The sequence below is a fragment of the Chrysochloris asiatica genome, unplaced genomic scaffold (assembly GCF_000296735.1).
Source record: "Chrysochloris asiatica unplaced genomic scaffold, ChrAsi1.0 scaffold00130, whole genome shotgun sequence".
NCBI lineage: Eukaryota > Metazoa > Chordata > Mammalia > Afrosoricida > Chrysochloridae > Chrysochloris > Chrysochloris asiatica.
In genome coordinates this window covers 3,220,222-3,235,907 of record NW_006408648.1, presented here as the reverse complement: position 1 = coordinate 3,235,907, position 15,686 = coordinate 3,220,222, and the positions used below count along the sequence as shown (strand labels likewise).

General features: G+C 39.9%; 1 pseudogene; it reads left to right on the top strand.

The window, feature by feature from the left end:
• The first annotated feature begins 5,888 nt into the window (after nucleotides 1–5,888).
• Nucleotides 5,889–15,245, top strand: LOC102832275 (annotated as a pseudogene).
• The last annotated feature ends 441 nt before the right edge of the window (nucleotides 15,246–15,686 follow it).

The window sequence follows — 15,686 nt, the reverse complement described above, 5'->3', positions numbered from 1 at the left end:
CCTTGTGTGTAGGGTTTCCAAGGAGCAATTGGTGAGTTTGAACTGCTGAACTTGAGGTTTAAACTGACCTTTTGGTCCTGTGCTTATCCTTCAGTGCCACACCGGCAGGCCAATTTTTAAGTTGATAATTTTGTATGGCCTGCAAATTATGTTATCAATTTTGGCAGAAAAAAGATTCCCCACCCCTGTAATCTAGACTCTAAGAATGCAGTAAAGAAGAAACATTCCCCATCCTCACAGAGCTTATATTCAGAAACACAATAAACACAAGAACAAATAGTGAACAATGCTATGAGGAAAAATAGTCTAAGAAGACAGAATGACAGAATTGCCTTCAGTTTTAATTGGTAGGCTTGTTGTTGTTAAGTGCTGTCGAGTTGGTTCCGACTTACAGTGACCCTGTGTAGGGTTTCCAAAGAGTGACTAGTGAGTTTGAACCATCGACCTTGTGTTTCAAACCAACCTTGAGGTCGAGTGTTTATTCTATGGCGCCACACCAGGGTTGGTCATTCCCATCAATTTGATTCCAACTCAGCAGGCTTATGTGATGAGAGTTTCTTGGCTGTGATCTTTATAGAAGCAGTTCAATAGGTCTTTTTCCTGCAGAGTCACTGGGTGGCTCGAACCCACCAACTTATCAGTTAGCAGCCAAATGCTTAACTACACTACGTGGGCTGCGTAACTAGTAGTCTAAATAAACCCAAACTCACTGCTATCAAGTTGATTCTGACTCAAATATGGTCCCAAATGGTTCACCTAAATCCAGCTTGGTGGCATTCCATCTCTACTAGATTGATAATAATAGAGAATTCCTTCTCTGAGGGTCAGATGGGGAAGTATGAAAGAACTTTGTGATCTATAAACAATAAACAGATGATACTGATTTCTAATTGCATATACATGTAGTGTGTATGTGTGTGTGTGCTATACTAGGCTTTATGAAAGGTACACATTGTTCTTAAAAATCCTGGTTTTATAGAGAGAACAGCTGCTCTGGTAGCATAGTGGTTACGAGTTAGGCTGCCACCTTCAGGGTCAGCAGTTCAAAACTACCAGTGGTTCCGCTGGAGAAAGATGAGGCGTTCTGCTCCCGTAAAGATTTACAGCCTCAGAAACCCTGTGCAGGGTCGCTATGAGTCAGAACTGACTCCAGGGTACCTAACAACAACAACAAGAGCAGCTGAGGACTCTAGACCATTGGAATGAGAAAGGTTGTAAATCGGAGTGCAGGAGGCTGGCTTGCAAAATGTGCCTTTTAGTCATTTAAACCAGTACGTATTTTCTAGGTGCTTTGTGTACATCATAAAAAAGTGGAGGACGGAAACAGAGGCAAATACTGTTCATTGGTGGTACATGGAGGGGACTGTAATCATTGCAATGAATGGTTGAATGTAATGCTGATAATCTGCCCTGTAAATTATCACTCAATTCACAATAAAAGCTTTAATAATAATAAAGGATGGTCCCTGCAAGCAAGCACAGCATCTCTCCTTTTGAACAGGTTTGGCAGGCCTGTGAATTTGAACCCAAGTCTATGTCCTCTGATGATCATACTCAAAACTTAAAGGCTTCTCTCCTCCCTAGGAACCCTGAGACTTCCTCATAAGGACCAAGGAGAATCTGCCAGAGGAAATCGGCTATCCCTACTAACCAGCATATTCTGTCTACAAAGAGATGTTCTGAGGAAACACAGTCTGCCATTGACTTGGGAAGGATCTTTCATGTGCTGTTCATCACCCTCATAATCCCAGACGGAAGAGGAGACCCAGCCATCAGAGACTTTGTGACAGGCTGCCCCCTGCTGTACACCTTCTCCCCTTGTTCATTTTCTTCCACAACTCTTGTTTATCTTTTATATTATGTATAAGAAAAGCTTTGTTGCTGTTTCTTTTGTTGTTGTTGTTTTTTAAATCCCTGTTTTAGCATGTGGCATAATATTTTCCCACCTGTCACTTGACCAATTCCATCAAAATTCATTATTTATAATTATTTGTAAAATGGAAGGAGAATATTATATGTGTGGGCTTTTCTCCCACCAATAGTGACATTATTTGTGAGCTCCACTTTTCTGGGGGTGCTGCACTATCTTCGGGTTGGCACATGGGGTAAGAGGACTCATTTCTCCATGGAGATCTCAGAGACACATACAGGTCCCCCATACCATCCAAGAGAAAAATATCATCCCCTTTGGAGCTACAAACTTAGCACATTTGTTCAGACCTATAGCAAGGAATGTGGTCAGCTGCTCAGTAGGGAACACAAAGCCAAGCTACATATTTTCACCCCACCATTCTTTCCAGATTCTTCTGCATTTGGCTGTGAGCTCTGGGCCCAGAGCTGGGGTAGTAGACTTGAATCACATATTTTTAAAGGCAGCAGCTCCAAAACAAGCAAAACAGACACTCTGGGAGGGTACTAGTTTGTTTTCGGTTTGGCGAAAAGAAAAGAATAAAAAAGACATTTCAAACCCAGTGCCTTAATGGAGAAAATGAATCTTTTTTTCTTACCTTTTTTTCTTTTTTCAGGTCAGTCAATACTATCAGACTTACTGTTTTATGATAGGGAGATGAATTGGTGGAGATGGGACAGAAACTAGAGCAAGTCAATAAATATTTGAATAAGTTGTTGCTGTGGTTAAGTGCCATCGAGTCAGTTCTGACTCATAGTGACCCTGCATAGGGTTTCCAAGGAGCAGCTGGTGGGTTTGAAATGCTGACCTTTGAATAAGTAGGTCTTCACTATTTAGAGCAGAAAACTGCATTCTAAGCACTTGACTGCTAATCTCAAAGATGGCGGTTCAAACACACCAGCCACTCCTCAGAAACCCTTTACAGTTTCAATATGAGTCAGATCCAACATGACAGCACTTAACAACAACACCCTTCCCCCCACCACAAAGCTAATTGTCATTTCACCCACCAAAGACTCACTCAGACCACTATCACCACCCCTTCCTTCTCCCTTCTCCCTATTTTGATGTTGGCTTTGTTAGGTGCCAACTCACAGTGACCATGTATAGAGTTTCTGAGGAATGGTTGGTGGGTTTGAACTGCTGAGCTTGTGGTTAGCAGCCCAGTGCTCATCCTGCAGTGCCACACCAGGACTCCTTACCCCTACTAGACTAAGTAAAAATCTGTCCTACCAGATTTTTAAAATAATGGCATGAGGATAAACAGTGGACAGCTAGTCACAAGGTCAGTGGTTCAAACCCACCAGCAGCTTTTTGGAAACCCTACGCAGGGTCGCTATGAGTCGGAACCCACTCGACAGCACTTAACAACAACAACACATAAAGCAACTTCTCTCAAGGCTTTCAATTTACCCAGAAAAAGCATGATTATTTAAATTACAGTTTTTGTATCTTGGGCCAAAGAGAAGGACGTTTGAGGAAAGGTCATGATATTGATGAATCTAGGACTCTTAAACAGGCAATATTTTATGTTTAGAAAAGTTCATTTGAACATAATGTGGCCTGAGAAGAGCAAGAGCGCTGAATTAAATCAGGTGACCTAGTAAATATCTTCATGTGCTATGTGACCATTGATTCTTTATTAATTCTTTACCGTGTGCTGCATAGTAGGCATTCAAAGACAAATAAGACAACATATCTTCCAGGCATCTAGAACCCCAGCACCTAAAAAATGAGGAGATCTGAGCCTAAAGACTCCCTCCAGCTCTAAGACCTAAATTTTCCAAGGAAAAGACTCCTAACACCAGAGGAGTGAGGCACACTCTCACTGTGTTGGTGTCGTATAGAATTCTAACTCCGGATAGCTGCTCTTTCTTTTTCCCTTTAGTACTCATCTCGGGTGCTCTTTATGTTTCTACTGGTTGATGTTTTTTTTCAGAGTATCTGAGGCCTTGAATATTTTTTATTTCACCCTCACATTTAAATCACGGCTTAGGTTGGATTGCAGTGTTAGAATGATAGTGTGAAGTTACCATTTACCCCTTCTCTTGTAGAAATCAAAAACAAGAAGCTCCCTTAGTCAGTTCTGACTCACAGCAACCCTGTATAGGGTTTCCAACAAGTGGCTGGTGGGTTTGAATGACCAATCTTGTGGTTAGCAGTTGAGTGCTGATCCTACAGCACCATACCAGGAGGTAAGGAAAGGAGTGGGAATCAAAAGACAGGTCTTAAACCAAACCACAAAGTCACTGAAAGAACTGCCAAAAGTAGTGAGAGTGCATATAAGAGAAAACAGAGCAGGGATGCTAAGAGCCCCAGCTAGCAGAAAAGTCTAGTCTTAAATCTCTAGTTTGCAACATTGGAAAGAGGACCCCACAGACTTTATTGTGAGAAATAGAATACGGCCTTCTATTCCATGTAAACACTAAACAAATGAATTCACAAAACTCTGAATATTGAAGAAAACCCCAACTCTTCTTACAAGCCTTCTGCATATAGCTTATCCAGCAAAACCTTACCTGATTTAAACAAACAAAAAAAAGGTTTGGGAGAAAGATGTTTGGGTGTCTGCTTCCGTAAAGATTACAGCCTTGGAAACCCTCTGGAGGAATTCTACTCTGTCCTATAGGTCACCATGAGGCAATGGAAATGCAATTAGTTGGGTTTCCGGGTTGTTGTTGTTGTTGTTATGTGCCATGGAGTCGGTTCCGACTCATAGTGACCCTGTACAGGGTTTCCAAGGCTGTAAATCTTTACGGGAGCAGAAAGCCTCATCTTTCTCCCGCGGAATAACTGGTAGTTTCGAACGGCTGACCTTGCGATTCACAGTCCGATTCATAACCACTACACTGTATTCCTCATAATATTTGCATTCTCTTTTCAGAAAAGAAATAAACAAAACTTAGTTTAAAAAAAAAAAAAAAAAGTCAAGACCAGCATAGGAATTTTTTTTGTTAATTTGTATTTTTAAAAATAAACTTTATTAAAGACTGGACTTACTAACTGATCAGAAAAAAGACTGGAGGAACCCAAAATTATGGCCCTTGACCACCCTTCAAGTCTGGAATGGAACTCACCCGCGTGGCCCAATTTTCAGCCAAGCAGTAGATAGGTATGTAGGGAAGACAACAAGGCTAGTAAAATATGCCCACCATGGAATCATCAATCATTAAAAATCAAAAGGGTAACGTTTTCTTAAGGACAAAGTTGAGAAGGGATAGGAAGGTGGGTGGACTGCAATAGGAACCACAGGGAGGAAGCAGGATAGCTGTTCTTACATAGAGGGGATTGCAATGATTGAGATGAAACAAAGTGTATTATTTCTTGAATGTAATAATAATGCTCTCTGTAAACCTTCTCTCAATTCACAATAAAAAGTTTCAAAAAGACAAATAAAACAAAATGCTTTTTGTTGTTATTTGGATGAAGTTTTACAGAGCAAACCATCAGTTTTACATCCAATATATCATACACACTTTGTTTCATCTCAATGAATGAAACTCTATCAGTATAACATCACTTATCCCACTTCCTCTCTGCGTTTTTTGTTTCCATTCCTCCTTCTTTCTCATCCCTTCTGAACTTTGTCCTTGCATAAATGCTGACCTTTTAATCACAAATGATTGACCATTCTATGGTGTGCATACATACGTACCTCACTAGTGTTGTTCCCCCAACAGACCTATCTATTGCTTGGATGAAAATTGAATCACAGGGGTGAGTTCAGCTCCAGTCACGAAGGGGTGACAACATAGAATTTATAGTAAAATATTTTGAGGAGAAGGAAAAAAGGAAAGAAAGGGGAGATGAAAATAAAATAATGTATTAAAAAAAAGTATCAGAAAAAAATATTGCCAAAGAGTAGAGAATAGTTGTTATAAAATATTTAACCATTACTTTTTAAGCTGAGTGATACCACTATTTATTTATATCAAGAGCATCAAGTAGAGAAGCAAGAGCTTAGGGAAAAGATTATGAGATGACAAGTAGAGATGAGGATGAACTGGAAGAGTTTAGGGAAAACATGGAAGGAAAGAAATTAAACCAAATCAGGAATAAAGACAAAATGGAAAGTAACACAAAGGAAAATAAAATCATGATAATGCTGATATAAATTTTAAGTTCTAACCAGTTTTTCCTCAACACTTAACATATTACTACTCCATTGTCTTCTGGATTTCAGCATGGCTATTAAGAAGTCTGCTGTCATATAGATTTTCATTGCTTTGAAGATGATATAGTTTTTCTCTCTGGAAATCTTTAGAATTTTCTCTGGCTTTGATGCCAAATTTCATTCAGATGGCTATGGGAGTATTTTTGTCTTTTTTTTTTTTTTTTAGTCCCTTGTTAGTACCTCATGAGTTATTTAAATCAGAAGTCTTACATCTTTCTTAATTCTGGAAAATTCTCTATCATTCTTCCTTCAAGTATTTTCTAATAATGTTTCTTTTTTTCTCTTTCTGTAATTCCTATTATGCATCCACTTCAAGTCTCCATGTCTCTTAAATTTTTGCTTCTTCTATCATCTTTTTGTTTATTCTTAAATGCTTCTGGTAAAGTTTCATCTATTTTTCATGTCATTTGTTCTTCAGCTAAATTGATATTGCTGATAAATCTATTGAGCTCCTAATTTAATTGCTATATTAGACAAAGAACAATTATGTTTAGAGTTGATTGCCTTTGCTTCATATTTCTAGTTATCTCCCTTATCTTGTTAAATATATTTATTATGTGTATTTTAAATTGGCTGTATTGTCCATGAATTGTTACATTTGTCTTTCCTCCAGTGCTGATGCCACATTTTTCTTCATATAACCCAACTTCTCAGATTATTTACTCATGCACTGTCCTCCAAAAATTCATGTCCTTCCCAGAATCTCAGAATGTGACCTTCTTTGGAAATAAGGTCTTCACTGATATAATTAAGATGCGGTCATACTAGAGCAGGTCAGACCCTTACTCCAACATCACTGGTGTCCTGATAAGAAGAGAAGAAGAGACACGGGGAGAGTGCCTCGTAATGACAGGTGCAGCGATTGCAGTGATGTGTCTGCAAGCCAAAGAATGCCAAAGATTGCTGTCAATACCTAAAGCTAAGAGACAGGCATGGAACAGAATTTTCTCCTAGAATCTTCGGAGAACATGGCCCTTCCGATACCTTGATTTGATACATATAGCCTCCAGAACTGTCAGATAATAAATTTCTGTTGTTTTAAGCCAGTTTGTGGTAATTTGTTACAGCAGCCTTAGGAAATTCATAACAAGAATCTAAAAGAACGAGCAATTATTTGTGAAATATTCCTCCCCTTCCTCCCCACCCCACACCCCCCAAGAACAATGTAGACATTTTTGTTTGTCATATCTGAGGAGGGTGTTTGTGATGCTATTAGTATATAGTGGGTGGAGGCCAGGAATACTGCTAAACATCCTACAATGCATAGGACAATTCCTACTTGAGGTGCTATAGGTTAAGTTGATTTGAGTAACAAGGTCGAAGATTCAGAACCACCAGCTGCTCCTTGGAAAACCTATACAGGGTTGCTATGAGTCAGAATCAACTTGACAACAACAACAACAGCAACACCACAGGGTTGCTATGAGTAGGAACAGGAATCTTTTGTTGTGGTTTTGCTGTTGTTGTCATCAAGTGCTGTCAAGTTGATTCCTACCCATAACAACCCTGTATAGGGTTTCCAAGGAGCAGCTGGTGACCTTGAGCTACTGACCTTGCAGTTCAAATAACTTCGCAGTCTGATGCTTTAGCCCACAGCGCCACACCAGGACTCCTAGCAACTCTATGTTGTTGTTGTTATGTGCCGTGGAGTTGGTTCTGACTCATAGCAACCCTGTACAGGGTTTCCGAGGCTGTAAATCTTTACGGGAGCAGAAAGCCTCATCTTTCTTCCGTGGAACAGCTGGTAGTTTCGAACTGCTAACCTTTCGGTTTGCAGCCTGATTTGTAACCACTACGCTACCAGAGCTCCTAGAAACTCTATAGGAGATAGTATATCTTCCAAGGTAATAATCTTTATGGAACTGAAGTACTACTACATCTTTCTCCTGTGGAGTTGCTGGTGGGTTCAAACTGCTGAACTTTTGGTTATCAGTTGAGTGCCTAACTACTGTACCACTAAGGATCCCTTCAGTAAAGAATTGTTGTTGTTGTTAAGTGCCATAAAGAATTATCCAGCTCAAAATATTAATTGTACCAGGGTTGAAAACCCTGATTTTTGGTGGTAGCCAGTCAGGTCTTTAGTGACCTGCAAGCTTTCAAGCAGATGTGTATTCACTAACAAATTTATATAACGAGAATCTTTTTTCCTTCTAATGATTCCACCTAGGCCTCTGCTTCTCCAGTAATTTTTATGACAAGAATAATAGTCAATTTTATACATATGCCACATTTTGTTTATCCACTCATTTGTTGATGAACATCTTTGTTGTTTCTACTTTTTAACTAGAAGAGATAATTCTGCTATAAATATTTTTTTCTACTAGAATGAATAATTCTGCTATAAATACTATGTACATGTGTGGACATTTCATTTTTCTTCATTACATATTAGGAGTAGAATTACTACATCAGATTGTAACTCTATAGTTATTCAAGGAGTTGCCAGAGTATTTTCCAAAGTGACTGTCCCCTTTTACATAATCACCAGCACTACCAGGGCATTAGGGTTCGGAGTTTTCCATGTCTTTGTTCACACTTGTTATTTATTATCTGATATGTTGGTTCGAACCATTCTTGTAGGTACAAAGGGACAGTGATTTACATTTACTTAGAGACTAATGATGCTGAACAACTTTTGATGTGTTTATTTACCATTTGTATATTTTCTTTGAAAATCTTTGTATTCAAACTTTTGTCCTTTTGTAAATTGAGTTATCTGTCTTTTTATTATTGAGTTATAAAAATTCTCTAAGTTCTAAATACAGATTTCAGATGATCTGCAAATATTTTCTCCCTTTCTGTTTTTGCACTTTCTAGACTGTTGTTGTTATGTGCCGTGGAGTCAGTTCCAACTCATAGCAACCCTGTACAGGTTTCCGAGGCTGTAAATCTTTATGGGAGCAGAAAGCCTCTTCTTTCTCCTGCAGAACAGCTGGTAGTTTCACACTGCTGACCTTGCGGTTTGCAGCCAGACTCGTAACCACTACGTTAGTGTCCTTTAAATCATTAACATTTCAAATTTTGACTAAATCCAGTTTATTTTTACTTGTTGTTTATGCCTTTGGTTTCATAACTAAGAACTCTTTGAAAAATTTTAAATTATGAAGCTTTACCCATATATTATTTCTTTGAAGAGTTTTATAGTTTTAGGTCTTACATGTTGGTCTTTGATCTATTTTGAGATCATTTTTTTATATGGTATAAGGATAGAGTCCATTTTCATTCCTTTGCATAAGAAAATCCAGCTCTCCCAGCACCAAAATTTCTCTTCCCATTGAGTAAGTCTTGGTATTTTTGCAAAAAACCAGCCGTAAATGTCTGAGTTTATTTTGAACTCTAAATTCTATTCCATAGATCTATAGTCTATCAATAAGGAGCTCTAGAAGTGTAGTGGTTATGAATTGGGCTGCTAACCTCAGGGTCAGCAGTTCAAACCTACCAGCTGCTCCAAGGGAGAAAGATGAAGTTTTCTGTTCCCGTAAAGATTTACAGCCTCGGAAACCCTGTTCAGGATCGCTATGAGTCATAACCGACTCCAAGGCACTTAACAACAACAACAACATAGTCTATCAGTATCACACTGTCTTGATTACTGCTGCTCTATAGTAAGTTTGGAAACTGGGAAGTTAATCCTAATTTATTCTTCTGTTTTAGGATTGTTTTGGCTAGTCATGGTCCCTTGCAATTTTATATGAATTTTAGCATCAATTTATGGAGTCCTGGTGTGGCACTGTCGGGTAATGTGCCAGACAGCAAGACTGTTTGAACTCCAAAATCGGTGGTTCAAGCTCACCAGCTGCTCCTCAGAAACCCTATACAGGGTCGCTATGGGTCAGAATTGACTCGACGGCACTTCACAACAGCAAAACAAAGAAGTCAGATGGAAATCTTATAAAGATTGCATTGAATCTGTAAATCAGGTTGGGAAATATTACCATCTTTTACAATGTCAAATCTTCTGATCTATGAACATAGGATTTTTTTTTTTTCACTTATTTATTGTTGTTGTTAAGTGTCATTAAGTTGGTTCCAACTCATAGCAACCCTGTATAGTGTTTCTGAGGAGCAGTTAGTGAGTTTGAACCACTGACCTTGCAGTTCAAACAGACTTTGTGCATTACCCTGCAGCGCCACACCAGGTATTTAGATCTACTTTAATTTCTTCCAATTATGTTCTGTAGTTTTTAAAGTATAAGTTTTATAGTTCTTGTGTTAAATTTATTCTTCGGTATTTTACTTGTTTGATACTAAACTTCATCTGTCATACTTCGGACATATTGTCAGGAGGGACCAGTTGCTGGAGAAGGATATCACGTTTGGTAAGGTGGAGGGAGGGTCAGAGAAAGAGAGGAAGACCTCCAACAAGATGGATTGGCCAAGTATCAGTATAGATGGACTCAAGCGTGGCAACAGTAGTGAGGCTGGCCCAGGATCGGGAAATGTTTCATTCTGCTGTGCATAAGGTCGCTATAAGTTGGTACCAACTCGATGGTACCTAACAACAACAATATTTTGACTATTTAAAAAAATTACTTTTCTGTATTTGAAAAAGTAATATAATGACCTGTGGCTTCAATAACATTGCACACCATTGCGGGCGGTAAAAAATGGAGTAAGTCTTAATCTCAGCCAGCAGTGGTTCTATACTGTCCTTAAATCTTTTGGGTGGACAGAGGCCAGAGAAAGTGTTTGGTTCCCCCAGATTGCTTCATTTAAAGGAGTGGTTGGAATGAAGTCAATAGAGGACTAATAATTCAGGGATTTAGATGGATCTCTAGGATTAGACTGTAGCTGAAGAGAGCAGGAAACTAATCAGATGGAGTGCGACCTCACTAAACAAAGAATGTAGAAAGAAATGAGGTTTGGCAGTGGGGGAGGCTTGACATTCTTGAGATCAATAGAAAGACTATCCTAACAGTCACTTGTCTGTCTCTAACCCTGTCCACTGTCAGTGGAGGAGATGTCCTAGATAGTAGCTGCCAATAGATTCTGGCTAGCACCAGCTTCTAAGCTCCACCAAATTGGTTCAGTCCCATAGTCCCCAGTCAAACCACATTGGCTTCCTCAGGCATACATTCATGCCAAGGAAATGAAACTTGGCATCTGTGGTTTTCACAATAAGTTAATTAAGTGAAATTCTGTTTCGTACATGACTTTCATCTTAATATGAGGCACTCTTCCAGCCTTTTCTCTAACTTCACTCATAAAATCTAATTTTTGAACCTGTGAAACCAAGGCTCGGGCCCTGCTGACTTACTTCCTTGACTTCCCTCTTTAATATATCTTCTAATTACTATGACAAATGGCTAAAAAAACATATTTAAAACTTGAAAATATCTATATTTGAAAGTACATTTTAAAAGAACACAATGTGTACTTATTTTTGGTGTTGTTAGGTGCCATCGAGATGGCTTCGAATCCTAGTGGACCCTATGCACAGCAGACCAAAACAAAACACTGCCAGATTTGGTGCCCTCCTCAGAATCATTGTTAGGTTTGTGTCCATTGTTACAACTACTGTGTTAATCTATCTCGTTAATGGTTTTCCGCTTTCCTGCTTGGCCAAGCATGATGCCCTTCTCTAGGGACCATCCTCCTGATAACATGTCCAAAGTACACGAGACAAAGTCTCTCCATCCTTGCCTCTAAGGGTCTTTCTACCTGTACCTCTTCCTAAACAGTTTTTGTTCTTCTGACAGTGCATGGTACTTTTTATAGTCTTCACCAACATTACAATTCAAATGCATCAATTCTTATTCACTCAGCCTTATTCAGTGTCCACCTCTCACATACTTGTAAGTTGACTCAAAATACTATGGCTTGAGACAGGCATAACAAAGTGGAATCTTTGCTCTTTAAACTTTAGAGAAGTTTTATACAACAGATTTGCTCAGTGCAATACTTGTGTTTTTTTTGACTGCTGCTTCCATGAGCACTGATTGTGGATCCAAGTAAAATGAAATCCTTAGACACTTTGAAACTTTTTTCTATTTATCATGATGTTATTTACTGGACCAGTTGTGAGAATTTTTGTTTTCTTTACATTGAGTTGTAATCTATACTGAAGGCTGAATTCTTTGATTGTCATGAGAAAGTGCTTCAAGTCCCTTTCACTTTCAGCAAGTAAGGTTATGTCATCTGCAGATTACAGTTAATGAAACTTTCTCCAACCCTGATGCTACATTCTTCTTCATATCATTCAGTTTCTTGAATTATTTACTAGCATACAGATTGAATAAGTATGGTGAAAGGATACAATCCTGACACACACCTTTTCTGATTTTAAACCACACAGTATCCTTTGTTCTGCTCAAACAACTTGCCTTTTGGTCTACATATAGGTTCTGCATGACCACAATCAAGTGTTCTGGAATTCTTATTCTTCCCAATGTTATTCATAGTTTGTTATGATCCACACAGTCGAATGCCTTTGTATAGTCAATGAAACACACATAAACATCTTTCTGGTATTTCCTGCTTTCAACCAAGATCCATCTGACGTCAGTCATAATAGCCCTCATTCCACGTTCTGTTCTGAATCTGCCTTGTGTTTCTGGCATCTCACTGTCAATGTACTACTACAACCATTTTTCAACTGTTGTTGTTAAGTGCCGTCAAGTTGGTTCCAACTCGCAGTGACCCTGTATAGGGTTTTTAAGGAACGGCTGGTGAACTTGAACCGCCAACCTTGTTGTTCAAACAGGCCTTGCTGTCCAGCGCATTAACCCACAGTGCCATATTAGTGATATTGTTCAGTAATTTCTGCATTTTGTAGAACACTTCTCTTTGGAAGAGGCATAAATATGAATCTCTTCCAATCTGTTGGCCAGGTAGCTGCCTTCCATATTTCTTAGCATAGACTAGTGAGTATTTCCAGTATTGCAACAGTTTGTTGAAACGTTTCAATTGGTATTCTGTCAAGTCCTGGAGTCTTGTTTCTGACTAATAACTTTAATTAATCTTGTACTTCTTCCTTCAATACACTGGTTCTTGATCAAATGTTACCTCCTGAAATGTTTGAACGTTGACCAATACTTGTTGGTACAGTGAATGTAGATTCTTTCCATTTTCTTGTGATGATTCCTGCATCACTCAATATTTTGCCCATAGAATCCTTCCAACTCAAGGCTTCAGTGCTTTCAGCTTGAGAAATACTAAACATGTTTTTCCCTTTTGATTTTCTAACTCCAGGTATTTGAACATTTCATTGTAATACTTCATCTTCTTGAGCTGCCTTTTGATATTTTTAATTCATCTTTTTAACTTAATCATTTCTTTCATTCACATTAGCTATTCTACATTCAAGAGCAATTTTGGGAGTCTATTCAGACAACCACATTGGTCTTTTCTTTCTTTCCTGTCTTGTTAATGACCTTTGTGTGTGTGTGTGTGTATGGAGAAAAAGGCAAGTATTTTTTACCCAACAAAAATCTCCAAGTATACCTTCAAAACATAATCAGCAGGCATAGGCAAGACACCAGACAAAGAGAAGAAAAAGGAGAGCTTCTAGGACTTGTCCAAGTACAGAGACAAGACGATCAGGGTGAAGTTTCAGGGAGGCCGTGAAACCCGTGGAATTGTGAAAGGATTCAACCCCCTCCTCAGCCTTGTGCTGGATGGCACCATCGAATACCTGAGAGACCCCAATGACCAGTACAAGCTCACGAAGGACACAAGGCAGCTGGGCCTGGTGGTGTGCATGGGTACGTCTGTGGTACTCATCCACCCGAAGGATAGCATGGAGGCCATCCCCATCCCCTTCCTCCAGCACCAGGCTGCCTTGCAGGCCACACGCCCAGCACACCACCCACTGGATGGAATAGCTTTTTTTTTTTTTGTATGGGTTCAGTTTTTGTTTTGTTAATAAAACTACAAAACGCAAAACAAAACAAAATGTAATCAGCATCAGTAGCTCAGGGAATATTGTTTCCATAAGTGCTTCCTAGGAGTCCTGGTGTGGCACTGTGGGTTAATGCGCCAGACTGCAAAGCTGTTTAAATTGCATGGTTGGCGGTTCAAGCTCACCAGCTGCTCCTCAGAAACCCTATACAGGGGTCGCTACAGCACTTAACAGCAACAACAACAACAACAACAAGTGCTTCCTAAGGAATCTACTAGAGGACAAACCTTCAGAAAACACAAATAAGTAATCTAGAAAGATATAGACAGACATAAGGAACTAATGTTGTTGTTGTTATTGTTAGGTGAGATTAAGTTGATTCTGACTCATAGTCACCCTATGCACAACAAAACAAAAGACTCCCGTGCCATCCTTACAATTGTTATATTTGAGCCCATTGCTGCTGCCACTGTTATCAGTCCATCTTGTCGGAAGTCTTCCTCTTTTCATTGGCCATACACTTTACCAAGCATGTTGAACATAGGGTAGGAGTACAAGGAGTTTCAGAAACTTCCTTGTTGTTCTGTTTATCTCTAGTTGTGCTGACCTTCTGGACATGTTGTCTCTAACAATCACTATTCGTTTTTCCAGTGGTGGTTTTCACAAGAAATCTATGGCTGTTTTTCTTCATTCCTGTAATAGTCCTTGGAGTGGATGGAGGTTGTTGTTGTTAAGTGCCATCGAGTTGACACTAAATCATAGTGACCCTCTTAGGGTTTCCCAGGCTTTAAAAAAATCTTTGTGGGAACAGAAAGTCTCATCTTTTCCCCACGGAGCAGCTTGTGGGCTTGAACAACTGACCTTGTGGTTTGAAGTCGAGAGTGGGTTTGTTGTTGTTAAGTGCCATCGAGTTGGTTCCGACCCATAACGACCCTGTACAGGGTTTTCGAGGCTGTAAATCTTTACGGGAGTAGAAAGCCTTGTCTTTCTCCTGCGGAGCAGCTGGTAGTTTCAAACTGCTGACCTTGTGGTTAGCAGCCTGATCCGTAACCACTACGCTACCAGAGCTCCTTGAGAGTGGGTTTAGCTACCAATTAAAAAGAAGTGATCAGGGACTGGAAAGCCAAGCCCAGCAAGATGGCCTCACATGAGCGTCAAATTGGGCTGCTTCAGCCTAGTATCCCTCTACCTACAGGCCCTGGGTCCTGAGAATCTCCCTCTCCAGCGATCACCAAGCCAAGGCCAAGTGGGAAACGCAGAGTTATGTATCTAAGAACCCCGTGTTCGCAGAAGAAGAGCCTTTACGGCTTTGTAACAAATGACTTCGTTAGATGGTGTGAGGGATGAATACGGATGTGCGAGACATCACTTCCCATTACTCCTTTCCCAGTGGTACTCAGTGTGCCCCTCCCATGTTTCCAGTGGTGTCCTTCATGCTAATTATGTTCCCATACCAAGATCCAACCTGTTCCCACCATGCTCCCCAGCCAGAAAGGTGTCCAACATGAGCATTGTAGGCCTTTTGGGGGGACCCAGACCTCCCAGTGGCCTTCGGTGACCTTGAGGAACCAGCTGGGAGCAGACTGCCTGCCCCCTTTGATTTGCAGTTCTAGCGTGGAACCCGGCAGGGGTTTTCCACCATCGCAACACGGTGGGCAATCGTTCACAGGCTGTTGGGCCCCTCACCCAGGACCCCTCAAAAACAATGTCATTAGTACGGGCCGGCACTCACATTAAGGTAGCGACGGAACCTTTGGAGCCCA